The sequence below is a fragment of the Bos grunniens genome, chromosome 20 (assembly GCF_055505025.1).
Source record: "Bos grunniens cultivar Pamir isolate PY7600 chromosome 20, Bosgru_T2T1.0, whole genome shotgun sequence".
NCBI lineage: Eukaryota > Metazoa > Chordata > Mammalia > Artiodactyla > Bovidae > Bos > Bos grunniens.
In genome coordinates, this window is record NC_141184.1 from 6,415,174 (window position 1) to 6,431,328 (window position 16,155).

At 40.2% G+C, this 16,155-nt stretch overlaps 1 protein-coding gene across 2 annotated transcripts in view; it reads left to right on the top strand.

Annotated features, from left to right (window-relative positions):
- ADCY2 (adenylate cyclase 2) overlaps positions 1–16,155 on the top strand; it is a 454,409-nt gene that overhangs the window by 347,058 nt on the left and 91,196 nt on the right. The gene's annotated exons all lie outside the window — the stretch shown is intronic.

Here is a 16,155-nt window from a genome sequence, read left to right on the forward strand (position 1 = left end):
GAAGGGTGGGGGCCAGGATGCGGAGACGATGTCGGGCTGGGGGGTTAATTCAGGACGTGTGAAGGTGAAGGGCCCCATGTCTTAGTTATAGTAATTTTGAATTTTCAAAGTGGCCATGTAGATTCACCTTACGGGGATTTTTTTTTTTTAATAAATAGAATCATTTCACTTTATTTCTGTATTATTCTGATACCCATGTCTAAGAAATGTAACCCAATACCTTTACCCAGAAAGAGCAGAATCACTAGATATTGTTTCTAATAAACAAACGTTATTGTGTATTGAAGACAGAGCCTCCCCTGGGCTCAGTTTGCCCACCGTCCATTCTGATTTCATGTTCTGCTCCCTGAAGCCCACCAGCTCCGCCATCTCTGACTGTTATGAGTTACCGTCCAACTCCCCCCTCCCAGGAGACCCCTGGGTACAGATGGGAGAACTGAGTGACCAGAGCTCTCACTTTACCACCTACTGCTAAAATCCAGTCACTCTAGGATTCCTCCGTAGACTTTGCCTTGAATCTTGTAAAAGTGTTAGTCGCTCAGTGGTGTCCAATTCTTTGGGATCCCATGGACTGTAGCCCGCCAGGCTCCTCTGTCCATGGGATTCTCCAGGCAAGAATACTGGAGTGGGTAGCCATTCCCTTCACCAGCAGATCTTACCAACCTAGGGATCAAACCCAGGTCTCCTGCACTGCAGGCAGATTCTTTACCATCTGAGCTGCTAGGAAATCTTAATGAGTGCAGTATTACAGTACTTCATAATATGTCAACTGACCTATTCTTTCTCATCATGAAATCTAAAGGAAAGGAAAACTCTTGTCTATCTTTAATAATTGGGGATTAGAAATTTAAGAAAAATTTCCTTTCCTGTCATCATTGCCTCTTTTGTAAAGGCTACAGTTATCATTTTCAGTCTACCTGGAGTGAGTTGACTGACGGCGTTTCGCGTCAGCGGTGCAGCCAGCCTTTGTGGGCAACCTGAGTTGCTGCAGCAGGGCAACAGTTTGTCCCACAAAAATTTGGAGCAAACTAGAAAGAAATGGTCTGCCTTTCCCTCCGTACCCCAAGGGATGCTCTTCCGGGCACCGAGCCAATACAAGGCAAAGCATCACTTACATGTGTACAGTCCCAAAGCTACCTGCCCCCTTTTAGAAGTGTTGAACCTGGTCATCCCCTTCTCCCCATTGATGAGCATTGAATGCATTTGTCCAGTGAATTCTTCCTTTAGACTTACACAATCTTCAGTGGAATCTGCCAAGGTCAATCTGTCAGTTTTCCACTAGAAGAAAACATGTTAACAAAGTAAGCTCCTTCTGAGTTCCAGGCTCTGCCACATGGCGCAGGAGAGAAACAGCTGCCCCTGCACAGACAAAGCTTATTGAGCAGCAGGACTGCAGGGCATGTAAACAGTGATGTGGCTGAAACAAGTATCACCAAGGGGACAGGCCCTTATTTCTAAAGCAGAGGGATTCATTTGCTACATCTTCCTATTGGATGAGTGTTTTTATATCTTCTACATCACAGTTAAGACAGCGTTTATCCCCAATTGTTGGGAGGGGAGAATGTGATTAAGGGGTTACAAAAGATGATGGCAAAACAGAGATGAAAAGGCTTCTGGGAACCGGGGAAAACATTTCATGGAATTAGCCCTAAAAAAAAAAGAAAAAAGTTGATGTCTTTTCTGTCTTTGCTTTTATTTATTTAAGTTTTTGTCTCTTCTCTGTTGTGTTATTTTATGAGAACCCATCAAAGTTTGTTCCCTTGGGCATCATTACAAATTATTGGGTTTCTCTTGAGCAACAAGTTGGATTTTGAGCGTGAAAATTGTGAAATAGGTGCGGGTTATGGTTCCCTCTTTGTGTTGGCAGTTAGAAAGTTCAGAGTGAGGTCTGTGGACACCTTTCACAGGGAAACTGTACACCTGCATTCAGTCCTGGCCTCCTAGTATCTTATGTCTTTCTCCTTCATTTTTCTTTCATGTTACTGTCCTAATTTTTCTTTTTAAAAATTCTTACTGTGAAATACTTCAAAGATACAGAAAAATACTGAACATAATAGATATGCATTTTCACACCATCCATATGTCAGAAATGTTGAGCCTGTGTCATATTGACTATACATAATGTTTCTGTGCTCGTGGGGACTTTTATTCATTGGGTAAGCTTCCTGCAAACAGTATCTGTTGTTATTGTTATTTTGTCTTATCTATTCATTCAGTCTGACATCTTTTGTATATTAATGTGTGTTTATTCCATTTGTATTTTGATTCTTTTACTGATGCCCGTGGACTCAATTCTACTGTCTTATTTTATGTTTCATTTACTCTGCTTTTCTTTGGTTTATTTCCTCCACACCCCACATCCCCCATCTTCTTAACCGCTAAAGGATTGATCAAGTTTGCTTTATTCATATTCTTTTTTGGGAAATATATATATATATATGGAGAGAGAGAGGAGCAAGAAGGAGGATCCTATATATTTTTCTTTGAATAACTGCCATTGAAATTTTAACACATTCTTAATTTAATAAATTATGAAGTTAATCATTATGTCTCTTCCTGTAATTATGTCTTAGAATATTAGTTCCAGATGGTAACTATAGTCAATATTTATTTAGACTTACCTGCATTGTTTATCACTTTATTTGCTCATCAGTACTTTGTAAAAATTATTTCTTCCAAGTTTATTTTCCTTCTTGTTGATGTGTATCATATAAATGTGTATAATTTATCTTTTATTTAATATCTGTGAGTAGTGGCAGCTCCTATTTTTTGTTTCTATTAAAATGCTTTTATCTGCTTTATTTTAACTTGCTCTTGAACAATAGTGTGGGTATAAAATTCTTATTTTCCCTTAGTATTTTGATACTATTGCATTGAATTTCAGCTTCTATTGTTGCTAAGGAATGTCTTCTGTCAACCCCATTGCATTCTTTTATAGGTAATGGGTCTTTCCTCTTTGTATGCTTTTCAGCTTTGTTTTTGGGGGGATGGGGAGGGAGGCTTGGTTTTCACTATATTGTTTCTAGATATGCATTGGTTCTTAATTCACTAAGTGACCAGATGTGATCTTTTTTTTCCACCTGAAGATTCAGGTCTTTGCTTAGTTCTTACCAACCCTCTGCCTGCATTACTTCGCATATGGCTCTTGTCCTTTGTTCGTTATTTCCTCCTGAAACTTATTAATTGCGTGTTGCACTGTTCATTCTGTGCTCCAGGTGCTGCAATTTCTCCTCCAAGTTCCCACCTCTTTACTTCTTTGTGAAGCATTCCGGTGAATATTTCATCCACAATGAGTTTATAATCTCAGTGATCATGTTTTCATGTTTAAGAAGTCTACTTTTTATCTGTTGTTGTTCAGTCGCTAAGATATGTCTGACTCCTTGTGACCCACATAGACTGCAGACTCCAGGCTCCCCTGTTCTTCACTGTCTCCCAGAGTTTACTCAAACTCACATCCATCGAGTTGGTGATGCTGTCCAACCATCTCATCCTCTGTCACCCCGTTTTCCTCCTGCCCTTCCTGATATCTCAGATGGTAAAGAATCTGCCTGCAATGCAGGAGACCTGGGTTCAATCCCTGGGTCAGAAAGATCCCCTGGAGAAGGGAATGGCAACCCACTCCAGTATTCTTGCCTGGAGAATCCCATGGACAGAGGAGCCTGGAAGGCTACAGTCCATGGGATCACAAAGAGTCAGACATGACTGAGTGACATTTTATCTGAGATTTTCTTATAATTCTCTATTTTGCTTATGCATATATTTTTTCCTCTTATTTTCAGATTTTAAACATATTGTATGAAATTATCACTTGTTTCTTTCTGGTATTTATGCTTCACAAATGCATGAATTCTGTTACTTACTCTTGCTGTTGTCCCTCTCATGGCCATGTGTCTTCTTGGGTCATCTATAATTTCAGCTGTGAGTTCATCAAAGCAAGGGTTTGGGTCCAGGGTGGTCTCATGTTTTCTGAGTTGTGAAGGCATCACTGTGATAGGTTTTCACTGTATCTCTGCCAGGTATGTCTGGGGTTCGCCAGTTCAAGCCACATTATTTTTTGGAAATCCTTAGGTCTAGGTTCCTTCACTAAATAGGTCATGTGAATTTGATTAGCCCCTTAACGTGGATCACAGTTGGGGATCTCAAGTTTTCCAAGGTTACTCTTTTTCCATTTGGGACCCTACATAGTCAGTGTCCCTGAAAATTAGTGGATATAGTTTTTATGTTTCCTGTTTCCTGATAGGATAGCACTTTATGCTTCTGACTTGATTCAAGCGCTCAGTTCTAATTTTCCATTAAGAAAATCCTGCAAGTGTCACCAACCTTGCATTGACGTTAAATCTCACACTCACTTCATGGCACATGTCTGCCCCTGGTTCCTCCCAAGCCATTTAGCATCAAGACCTCTAAGCACCAGCTTTCAAGACCCTCTGTGTATCTAGGGTATTCTTGTCTTTGCTCTGAGTGTGTCTATTTAAACATGATAAGTCTGTTATACTTTCTGAAGCATGTGTATTGGGATAATATGCTTTTCACTTTTTCTGACATGCCCTGACTTGTTTTCAAATACACTGGATTATAGTTTTATTTTATTTTGTCTGTTCTCCTTTTTGTAAACTGCCTGTTTTTTGAAAAACAGGAGAGATGTGATGAAATAAGTAAGTAAACGAATAAAACACTGAGTGAATGAATAACCAGTAACAGATGGAGATGTGATCTTGGCAGGACTGGTAAGGGGAAGTATTTGCATGAAAGAGGGCCTTCCATCATCCCTTTTGGACCCATAATTTTTCAATCTGGCTCTAGTCTTGGGATTTAAGCAGATATAATTAAATTATTAGCTGGCTCCTCTTTTTGGAGTTGTTCTCTCATTTCTGTCTGCCTTATACTATAACTTTATTAAAAATGTGGTGTGCATGTTTGGGAAGTCGCTTCAGTCGTGTCTGAGTCTTTGCAGCCTCATGGACTGTAGCCCTCCAGGCTCCTCTGTCCATGGGATTCTCCAGGCAAGAATACTGGAGTGTGTTGCCATGCCCTCCTCCAGGGGATCTTCCTGACCCAGAGATCAAACCTGCATCTCTTACATCTCCTGTACTGGCAAGCAGATTCTTTACTACTAGCACCACTTGGAAAGCCCATGAGAAATGTGAGCTACCTTAAAAGATCAGAAATGATCAAGCAGAAATTTTTGCCTTTTTTAGTAGTTTCATTCATATTGTCTGTAAACTAAATAGATTATGTTAAATCAGTCATGGCAATTATTAAAATAAGAATGATTTTTTGTAATAATGTTCGGTGAAATATGATGTGTTTCATTAACCCAAGCAAAATCGAGAATAATGACATTTTCCTTAAGGAAAATTAATAGCAAATTACAATCTTAATATCTTAGAACTATTATTTCTACTGAGATTCTTTAATATGCATTCTATTACTCATGTCAGTAATCAATGCTCTTTAATGATTTAATAATGATTTCAAAAGAGTCACTTTTATTTTGTTTTTATCTTCATAAAGGAAACAAATAGGGAAGAGTTTAATTTTTCTAAACACAAATGATGGATAATGACTATTGTGAAGGCAATTTTGCTTTGGTAGGCAAGCAAAGTTGTGAGCCCCAATACTGTGTTCAGTCCCTAATTCAGGGTTGCCTGGCTCTGCAACCCCACAGACTATAGCCCACCAGGCTCCTCTGTCCATGGGAATTTCCAGGCAAGAATACTGGAGTGGCTTGCCATTTCCTTCTCCAAGGGATCTTCCTGACCTAGAGATCAAACCTGCATCTCCCATGTCTCCTGCATTGCAGGTAGATTCTTTACCCATTAAGCCATCAGTCATACTAGATATCATGAAAGTGAGTTGCTTCTTGCATTATCTTGATGCAGTGGATATGAGTTTTGGGGGGAGGGGGGAAGGAAAGGAAAAGAGAGAACAGAAAGAAAGAAAAGAAAACAAACAAAAAATGAAGCAAGATCATTCTCACTGTCCAAGATAAATGAACCACGTAGCTTTTACTGAAGTGAACAATATTTGACTCTGAATTCAGGTCCTCTGAACGTGTGGACGTGCCTCATAGTTATTAGCTTGAATGCAAGTTAATGGTTTAGTGTGTTCACTTGTTCAATCATGTCCAACTCTTTGCAACCCCATGGACTGCAGCCCACCAAGCCACTCTGTCCATGGAATTTTCCAAGCAAGAGTACTGGAGTAGGTTGTCATTTCCTTCTCCAAATGGTTTAGTTCCCTACCCATAATCTAAGACCAGAGGTTTCTCGGATTCCTTAGGGACCTTGGGTCCCTCCAGCACAGACTCTGCTTTCCCTAGACTTTGGTCCTCATCTTCACTGTCTAAGATGGCAGTATCCTGTGCTGAGCACAGGATGGAGGAGCAGACCCAGAGGCAGAGGGCAAAAGGCATTTAAAACCATCATCTCTGAAGATACCTCCCAGGAACTATGAAGATACGTCATGACACTTTGGTCTATAAGCCAAGACAGATCTTAGTCACATGTGTGAACCTAGCTGCAAGGGAAGCTAGAAAGTGTCACCTTTAGTATGTGTAACAGGACGCCCATCTGAAAATTCTATTAAGAAAAAGTGGATTTCGTGGGAATCAGTGCTCACTCCAGGAAGTGTGGCTGCCTGTATGTCACTGATATAGTAAGATTTGAGGGACAGTAACAATAAAAAGGAAGCTGAATGTGTCTTTACTCAACAAAACCAGCCAGTATACTTTTACTTTGTATCCGAGCTATACTCTGAGCATTTGTAATAAAAATAGAAATTCTTGAGAAATTCATGCATGCATTCAGTCCATCATTTATGGAATCACTCAACAGTTCTGTATCAAGCTACCATATACCAGGCATGGTTATAGAGATGCCATGGAAGTAGCAGTGACCCCAAAAATCCTTTCCCTCATACAGCTTGAATTCTATGAAGAGGCACAGCAATAACATAATAAACAAATATTAATAATTCAGTAGTGATAAGCTTTAAGAAAAATTAAGACAGGATCCTGTAGAGTGAGGGAAGGTGGTATTTCAGATGAGGGCTGTCAGGGAAGGCATCATGGATTGAGTGATGTGGAAGAGAAGTCTGAATGAATTGAAATGGTAAGCATGGGTACCTGTCAAGAGAACATTCTAGATGATGGAGGTCACACATGTGTTCAGGGATCAACAAGGAGGCAAGGGTTGGGAGCAGAGTGAGCCAGGGAGTGTGGAAACGGCATCACAGCAGTTGTGAGACCAGCAGGTCATGTTACCCCCACAGGGTTGACTGAATGCTGAGTGTAATGGGAAGCCCTGGAAGATTATCAGCTGAGGACGTGCAGTAGCTGTGCTTGAAGTGTTGTTCTTGCTGCTCTGGAAGGGGGTAGGCGGAAATAGGAAGACCATATAAGGAGATGGTTTGTACCCTAGCAGCCACGGAGATGTAAAAAGTGGTCCAGTTCTGGGACATGTTACAAAGAATGATGAGGGAAGTCTTGCTATTGGGTGGGAGACAAAGAATAAGAGAAACCTAAGTTCTGTAGGGTTTTGCTTGCTTGTTTGTTGTTGTTGGCCTGGACAACAAGGAAAAATTGGACAGCCGTTTACAGTGTGGGAGACTCCTGGGGAAGGAACAAGTCAGAGAGAAGCATAGGATGAAGGGCTCAGCTCAGAGCATCACAGACGTGTGTGTGTGTGTTAATATTAGCATCCAGGAGGTGGGGCTTCACAGAGGGAGGGAGGGTGTGTGAGAGCCCATGGTTCGTGAGTGGAGTCAGGATGGACGAAGTCATAATTCGGAAAGATCAACACATAGGTAATTTACAAACCTGGGAGGAGATGAGCTCAACTAAGGAGTGTACAAAGAGAAGACCATGGACCTTCAGAAAATTCAAGTCTTTGACCCATGTTGTTGGTATGGAGTGGAAGCACTTTACTTTGCCAAGTATAACTCCTTCTCCCTGTCCAGCATCACAAGACCTTCAAGTGGCCAGAACATGTCAATTCCACTAAGTCCTGTTATTGGAGAGAGGCTGTAATAATCTGTAATGGTGATGAATATTTAAATGCCTTGTCTCCTTTTCCACCTTTCAATTCTTTTTTTTTAACAAATAATTTTTTTTATTTTGAGGTTCTATCACCTGTCACTTAAAAAGAGAGGGAGAGATTTTTATTATTTCATGCTAACATACAGTTAAAAGTTTTTTTTTCCCCTCCTCTGTTCCTATTATCTTTACTAAATACCACGTAATCTGTTACATGTGAACAGAGCATTGATGAGAGAGTCTACATCAGTCTTGGGGGGAGGAAGCTGGATATCTCATGTCAGTAAGCATGCTTCCTGTCTTCATCAAGACCCCCTGTAAACAATAAACTAAACCCCGTAAGCAATAAAATAAACTGGAGGAAAAAAGAGAAAGGAGAAAGGACCTGGATTCAAATAACCTTTTCCATATATTGTAACAATACGCTGGATTAAAGTGCCTTAGTCAAAAATTATCACTAAAAAGTGTAATTTTTCTTGCCTCCTGATAGCAGAGAGTCGAGTTTGCTTTTCAGTGAGTATATAGATCAATTATGCCTCTATGTTAAAAAAAAAAAAAAAAGCTTTGCAACCAGAATGTTAATTAAAATTGATTGCATTACACAAACAACTGGGTATGCTTAATGAGCCTGAACATGCTTTTGATAGAACAGGCAGGATAAATGGTTATAATTACGGACTTTTGACCAAGCATGACTTTGATCATGGGAATTCTTGTTCGCTGGGATGAGAGTTACATCCCGCCCGACAGCGATGCCAGTGCGCCGTGGACTGGAGAGTAGACAGCGCCCTGGGGGAGCAGGCCACCAGAGCTCTGGGCCTCAGGTTGTGACGTCATGTGCTCATGCGAGACCATATCAGCTGCACATGGAGACGGCCGCACGTCTTCCTGTCCAGTCTAGTGCTTCTTATTTCATTTTCCTGCCTAACTTCCCGGGCTAGAAGCTCCAGTACAGTGCTCCATATAGTCTTGTTCATGATCTTGGAGGGAAAACATCCAGTCCCTCATCATTAAGTATGATGTTATCTGTGTGTTTTTCACAGATGCCTTTTATCAGGAGAAAGAAAATCCCTTTCATCATGGCCTGATGAGTGTTTTTACAATGAAAGGGTGTTGGGCTTTGTCATATTGATCTATTGAGATAATCATTTGAGGCTTTTTTCCCCTTGTTCTATGAATATAGTGTATCACATTAATTGATTTTCAGGTATTAAACCAGCCTTGCCTTTCTCAGACAAATCCTACTTGATCATGGTATACTTAATCCTTTTCATGTGTGACTGGATTTGGTTTGCTAATATTTTGTCGAGGACTTTTGAATCTAAATTCATAAGAGATGCTGGTCTCTAGTTTTGTTTTCTTGTGAGGTCCTCATCTGGTATTGGTACCAGGGTGATAGTGGTTTCATAGAATCCCTTAGTAACTGTCCCATCCCCTTTATCTTCTAGAGTTTGTGGAAAAAGTAATATAAATTCTTCTTTAAGAGTTTTGTAAAACTCAGCAATGAAGCCATCTGGGCATGAGCTTTTCCTTGTGAGTAGTTTTTATTTTTGTTTTGTTTTTAAATTGCTAATTCAATTGCTCTTTTATAGATTTATTCAGATTTTCTGTTTCTTATGAAGTCATGTTTGGTAGTCTGTCCCTTATCATACTTTTAAGACTATTCATTCCTGCTTTTCTGGGCACTTGCCATCCTTTTCAGCAGAACACAAACAGTCTGTGGTATTAGGGCCAGTTTTTTCCCTTAACAACCTCTTATCTTCCTTTAATGGATTCTTACGCTTGAGAAAAAAAGCAAACTAGATACATCCAGAAAAAAAAATCACCAGATGTTCTTCCCCATGTCCCGTGGATTATTGTAAAATGTGAGAGTCAAATTTTAAGACACTTGTTTTTTCAGGCTCTAATGTAGCTGTTTGACATGACTCCAGAAGGCCCAGGATCTCTTTCAAACATGTATGGTGGAATAATTATTCCTGAAAACAGACACTGAAATGCATTTTAGAAAACAGGAGCCCATGGATCTTACTTTAGTACAAGAATCTTTTTTTTTAATTCTGATTCATAAAATTAATTATGTGATTTGAAAGCAGATCAACCCATGGTAATTTTTGTTAAATCTGTTAAGATTTTTGTAGTTAAAGGCCAGTGTAATCCATAATCAGTTATTCATTCATGAGGAAATTGATCTATGGCATATCCTATGAAGTATGTAGGTATTTTCTCCATAGTTCTAATAAAAACTGAATGGTTTGCTGTTTTTTCAAAGGAAGAGGGAAGAAAGTCGGAGAAGCAACTGATTCTAATCATTCTTAGGTTTCAATCTGATCACTAATGCTATCATAGTACCTAGAAGAAAAAAAAAAAAAAAACTCTAGTTAATGGATTAGAGTTCTATAAAGAAAACAGAAATGGCCTCAGGAATTTCATCAAGGGAATTTAATACACTGAAGTGCTTACAGATGGGGGCAAAGCTGAGAAGTCAAACAGGGGATGGCAAAGAAGCCAAGCGGTGAGCAAGGCAGCAAACTGCTACCACCCTAGGTGGGAAGGACACAGGATGGACGCGGTGTTGCCGGAAATGTAGGATCCGAGAACCGTGAGCAGCCACGATGCTTCCCTGACAGGGGTGTGGGCCCGCGGAGACGGCAGTAGGTGCAGCCCATTCAGAGAATGACAGTTACATAGAGAAGAAGCAGAAATACCCAGGCTTCCTCCTTCTCCCCTTCCAGTCTTTCCTCAACACTTCCCACCGGCCAAACCATGTTAGAACCATTTGCAAAGAATCTGGAAAACGGAGTGTGTAGGAGATGGGGTGGAAAAATGTTTGAAAACAAATGAAATTATCAGCACATTTAGTGACAAATATTCCCAAATTTGTTGAGATACATCTGTAAACAGCAAGAAGAATAAATATAAATAACACTGCACGTGGTATATTATACTCAAACGGCTGAAGCCAAAGAGAAAAGAAAAAAAAAAAAAACACTTAAATGCAGTCCAAGGAAAAAAATACATTGTGAATGCGAGGGATCAGTAATGGAAATTTTTACTGACTTCTCATCAGAACCATTGATATAAACATGTTCAATCCGGGATTAAGTATTCAATAAAACTATTCCTTTTTTTAAAAATGAGATGAAAGCCATTTTGCAAATGAAAGAAAGCTAGAGGAATTCATCACCAGCAAACCTATAGTATAAGAAATGCTAATGGAAGTTCTTCAAGCTGAACTGAAATGATGACAGAGGCAAATCTGAATCTACAGGAGGGAATGAAAAGAAGAATGTGCTCTTAATACATGAGCATATAAAAGACCATATGTTTATATAGTATTAATTTTTCTAAAAGACAACTGATCATTTAAGGCAAAAAATAATAGTTACACTAAGTATTGTGATGCAGAGAAGAGGGGAATTATATTGTTGTCAGTTCAGTTCAGTTCAATTGCTTAGACATGTCTGACTCTTTGCAAACCCGTGGACTGTAGCACCCCAGGCTTCCCTGTCCATCACCGACTCCCTGAGCTTGCTCAGACTTATGTCCATCGAGTCAATGATGCCATCCAACCATCTCATCCTCTGTCATCCTTCTCCTCCTGCCTTCAATCTTGCCCAGCATCAGGGTTTTATCCAATGAGTCAGTTCTTCACATCAGGCGGCCAAAGTATTGGAGCTTCAGCTTCAACATCAGTCCTTCCAATGAATATTCAGGGTTGATTTTCTTTAGGATTGACTGGTGTGATCTCCTTACAGTCCAGGGGACTTTCAAGAGTCTTATCCAACACCATAGTTCAAAAGCATAAATTCTTCGGCGCTCAGCTTTCTTTCTATATTGTTGTCAGGACATTTATATTTTTCAAGTGTTACAATATTAATGCTAAGTAACTTCTGATACATTAATCATGTATATTTTATGTCTTGAGCAATCACTAAAAATACAAAGAGGTATAGCTAACAAATCAATAGAAGAAACCAAAAATCCTGTGAAAATATGATATTAATGAAAAACGACAATAAGGGAGAAACAGAACTGAAAAGACATGAGACAGACAGAAAACAAATAGTAAAATGGTAGACTTGTAATGAAGAATAGCATCTAATGTCATGGACCACACCATGCAGACAAAGCAGAAGTACACCAGACAAAAGATGGTCATATGATAGGTTTATTATTAAATGTACAAGGACTAATACTCCAAATAAAAGCATGATGAAGCCATATACTGTCTACAAGAGATGCTCTTTAAGCACAGAAGGAAGTTAGGTTGGAATTAAAAGGATGGAAAATAGACATCATATAAACAGTAAGTATAAGAAAATTACCATCCATACATTGATATCAGACAAGGAGACATGGAGGCAAGAAGTATGGACAAAGGTAAAGAGCAGCATTGAAAATTAACAAAAGCTTCAATTTATCAGAAAACATAAAATCATTAAATGGTATATACTTAAAACACAGCTATAGAATACTTGAAAAAAAAACCTGAAAAACACAAAGAGAATTAGACAAACCAATAACTAGAATTAGATGTTTAATATTCCTTTTCTATCCCTTGCTAGACATAAGAGTTTTGAAAACCTGAGTAAGACTAACTTCCTATGAATTAGCATTCATAGAACACTAAATCCAACAGTAAAATACATGTTATTTTAAACTGCACGAGGGAGAGGGTGGGAAGATTTGGGAGAATGACATTGAAACATGTAAAATATCATGTAAGAAACGAGTTGCCAGTCCAGGTTCGATGCATGATACTGGACACTTGGGGCTAGTGCACTGGGACGACCCAGAGGGATGGTATGGGGAGGGAGGAGGGAGGAGGGTCTAGGATGGGGAACACATGTATACCTGTGGCGGATTCATTTTGATATTTGGCAAAACTAATACAATTATGTAAAGTTTAAAAATAAAATAAAATTTAAAAAAATATTAAAAATAATTTTGAAAAGATTGAAATATGAAAGCTAGGAAAACTTATAAACATATCTAACCACACCAATATCAACTTAAAATGTAAAGCATAGAATATCTAAAACAAATCCCAACTATTTTAGTGTTAAACTAGATATACTTCTGAATAACCTAGTCAAATAAAAAACCACAAGACAATGTGTAGGTAGGGCTGAGTCCCTTCACTGTTTGCCGGAAACTATTACAGCATTGTTAGTTGGTTATACCTCAATTCAAAAATACAAAATTTACAGATGTGAGAGTTGGACCATAAATAAGGCTGAGCACTGAAGAATTGATGATTTCAAATTGTGGTGCTGGAGAAGACTGCTGAGCTATTTCAAATCCTAAAAGATGATGCTGTGAAAGTGCTGCACTCAATATGCCAGCAAACTTGGAGAACTCAGCAGTGGCCACAGGACTAGAAAAGGTCAATTTTCTTTCCAATCCCAAAGAAAGGCAATGCCAAAGAATGTTCAAACTACTGCACAATTGCACTCATCTCACATGCTAGTAAAGTAATGCTCAAAATTCTCCAAGCCAGTCTTGGAACAGTAGGTGAACTGTGAACTTCCAGATGTTCAAGCTGGATTTAGAAAAGGCAGAGGAACCAGAAATCAAATTGCCAACATCCATTGGATCATCAAAAAAGTAAGAGAGTTCCAGGAAAACATCTATTTCTGCTTTATTAACTATGTCAAAGCCTTTGACTGTGTGGATCATCACAAAATGTAGAAAATTCTTCAAGAGATGGGAATACCAGACCACCTGACCTGCCTCCTGAGACATCTGTGTGCAGGTCAGGAAGCAACAGTTAGAACTGAACATGGAACAACAGACTGGTTCTAAATTGGGAAAGGAGTACATCAAGGCTGTATATTGTCACCCTGCTTGTTTAACTTCTATTCAGAGTACATCATGAGAAACGCTGGGCTGGATGAAGCACAAGCTGGAATCACAATTGCCGGGAGGAATATCAATAACCTCAGATATGTAGATTATATCACCCTTATGGCAGAAAATGAAGAAGAATTAAAGAGCCTCTTGATGAAAGTTAAGAGGAAAGTGAAAATGTTGGCTTAAAGCTCAACATTCAGAAAACTAAGATCGTGGGATCTGGTCCCATCACTTTATGGCAAATAGATGGGGAAACAGTGGCTGGCTTTATTTTTGGGGGCTCCAAAATCACTGCAGATGGTGACTGCAGCCATGAAATTAAAAGACGCTTGCTCCTTGGAAGAAAAGCTATGACTAACCTAGACAGCATATTCAAAAGCAGAGGCATTATTTTAGTGACAAAGGTTCATCTAGTCAAGGCTATGGTTTTTCCGGTAGTCGTGTATGGATGTGAGAGTTGGACTATCAAGTAAGCTGGGCACCGAAGAATGGATGCTTTTGAACTGTAGTATTGGAGAAGACTCTTGAGAATCCCTTGGACTGCAAGGAGATCCAGCCAGTCCATCCTAAAGGAGATTAGTCCTGGATGTTCATTGGAAGGACTGATGCTGAAGCTGAAGCTCCAATATTTTGGCTACCTGATGCGAAAAGGTGACTCATTGGAAAAGACCATGATGCTAGGAAAGATTAAAGGCAAAAGAAGAAGGGGGCTGCAGAAGATGAGATGGTTAGATAGCATTACAAACTCAATGGACATGAATTTGAGCAAACTCCGGGAGATACTGACAGAGAGAGGAGCCTGGCATGCTGCAGTCCATAGGGTCCCAAAGAGTCAGACACGACTTCGCGACTGAACAAGAATACTAAATAAAATGTTTTTTTTTTTAAGTCAGTTTTTCAAATGAATGGAAAAAGAATATGTGGTTTTTGTATATGTATCATGGAATATCGTTGTCGCTTAGTCACTAAGTCATGTCCCACTGTTTTGCAACCCCTTGGACTGTAGCCCACCAGGCTCCTCTGCCCATGGGATTTCCCAGGCAAGAACACTGGAGTGGATTGCCATTTATTTCTCCAAAGGCTCTTCCCAACCCAGGGATCCAACCCACATCCCCTGCCTTGCAGGTGAATTCTTTACTGCCAAGCCACTGGGGAAGCCCATGTAATGAAATGTTACTCAGCCATAAATAAAATTTGCAGCAACATGAATGCAACTAGAGTATCATGCTAAGTGAAGTAAGTCTGAAAGAGAAAGATAAATACCCAAAACGTGGCACAAATGAACACATCTACAAAACAGAAAGCGACTCACAGGCCTAGGGGACAGACCTGTGGCTGCAGATGAGGTGCGGTAGGGAGAGGCGCGGCCGGGGGCTTGGAGCTGGTGGGGGACAGACCTGCGACTGCAGATGAGATGCAGTAGGGAGAGGCGCGGCCTGGGGGCTTGGAGCTGGTGGGGGACAGACTTGTGGCTGCAGATGAGATGCGGTAGGGAGAGGCGCGGCCTGGAGGCTTGGAGCTGGTGGGGGACAGACCTGTGGCTGCAGATGAGGTGCGGTAGGGAGAGGCGCGGCCTGGGGGCTTGGAGCTGGTGCGCGCGTGCATGCTAAGTCGCTGCAGTCCTGTCCGACCCTTTGGGACCCTATGAACTGTAGCCCACCAGGCCCTTCTCTCCATGGGATTGGAGTTGCTAGATGCAAGCTAGTGCATTAAAGTGGATTAAGAACAGGTCCTGCTGTGTAGCACAGGAAACTATTCAATATTCTGTGATACGCTGTAATGGAAAAGAATGGCGACACTGTTGATAAGGAACCCACCTGCCAATGCAGGAGCTGCAAGCAACATGGGTCTATCCCTGGGTGGGCAAGATCCCCTGGAGAAGGGAAAGACTACCACTCCAGCGCTCTTGCCTGGAGAATCCCATGGACAGAGGAGCCTGGCAGGCTACAGTCCACAGGGTCACAAAAAGTCGGACATGGCTGAAGCAACTGAGCACTCACATATGGCACAGGGAAGTGTATTCAATACCCTGTGATAAACCATAATGTAAAAGAGCATAAAGTGTGTATATGTGTACAGCTTAGTCACTTTGCTGTACAGCAGAGATTGGCACAACTTTGTAAATCAACTATATTTCAATTAAAAAATTGAAATAAATCCAAAAAGTCACAAGACAAATTAGCAAATGTTTTGTGTATTAAAAGAAACTGTGTGGACTGTCGCTTAACAGTAATTTAGAGAGGAATTTGTAGCTTTAAATGCTTATA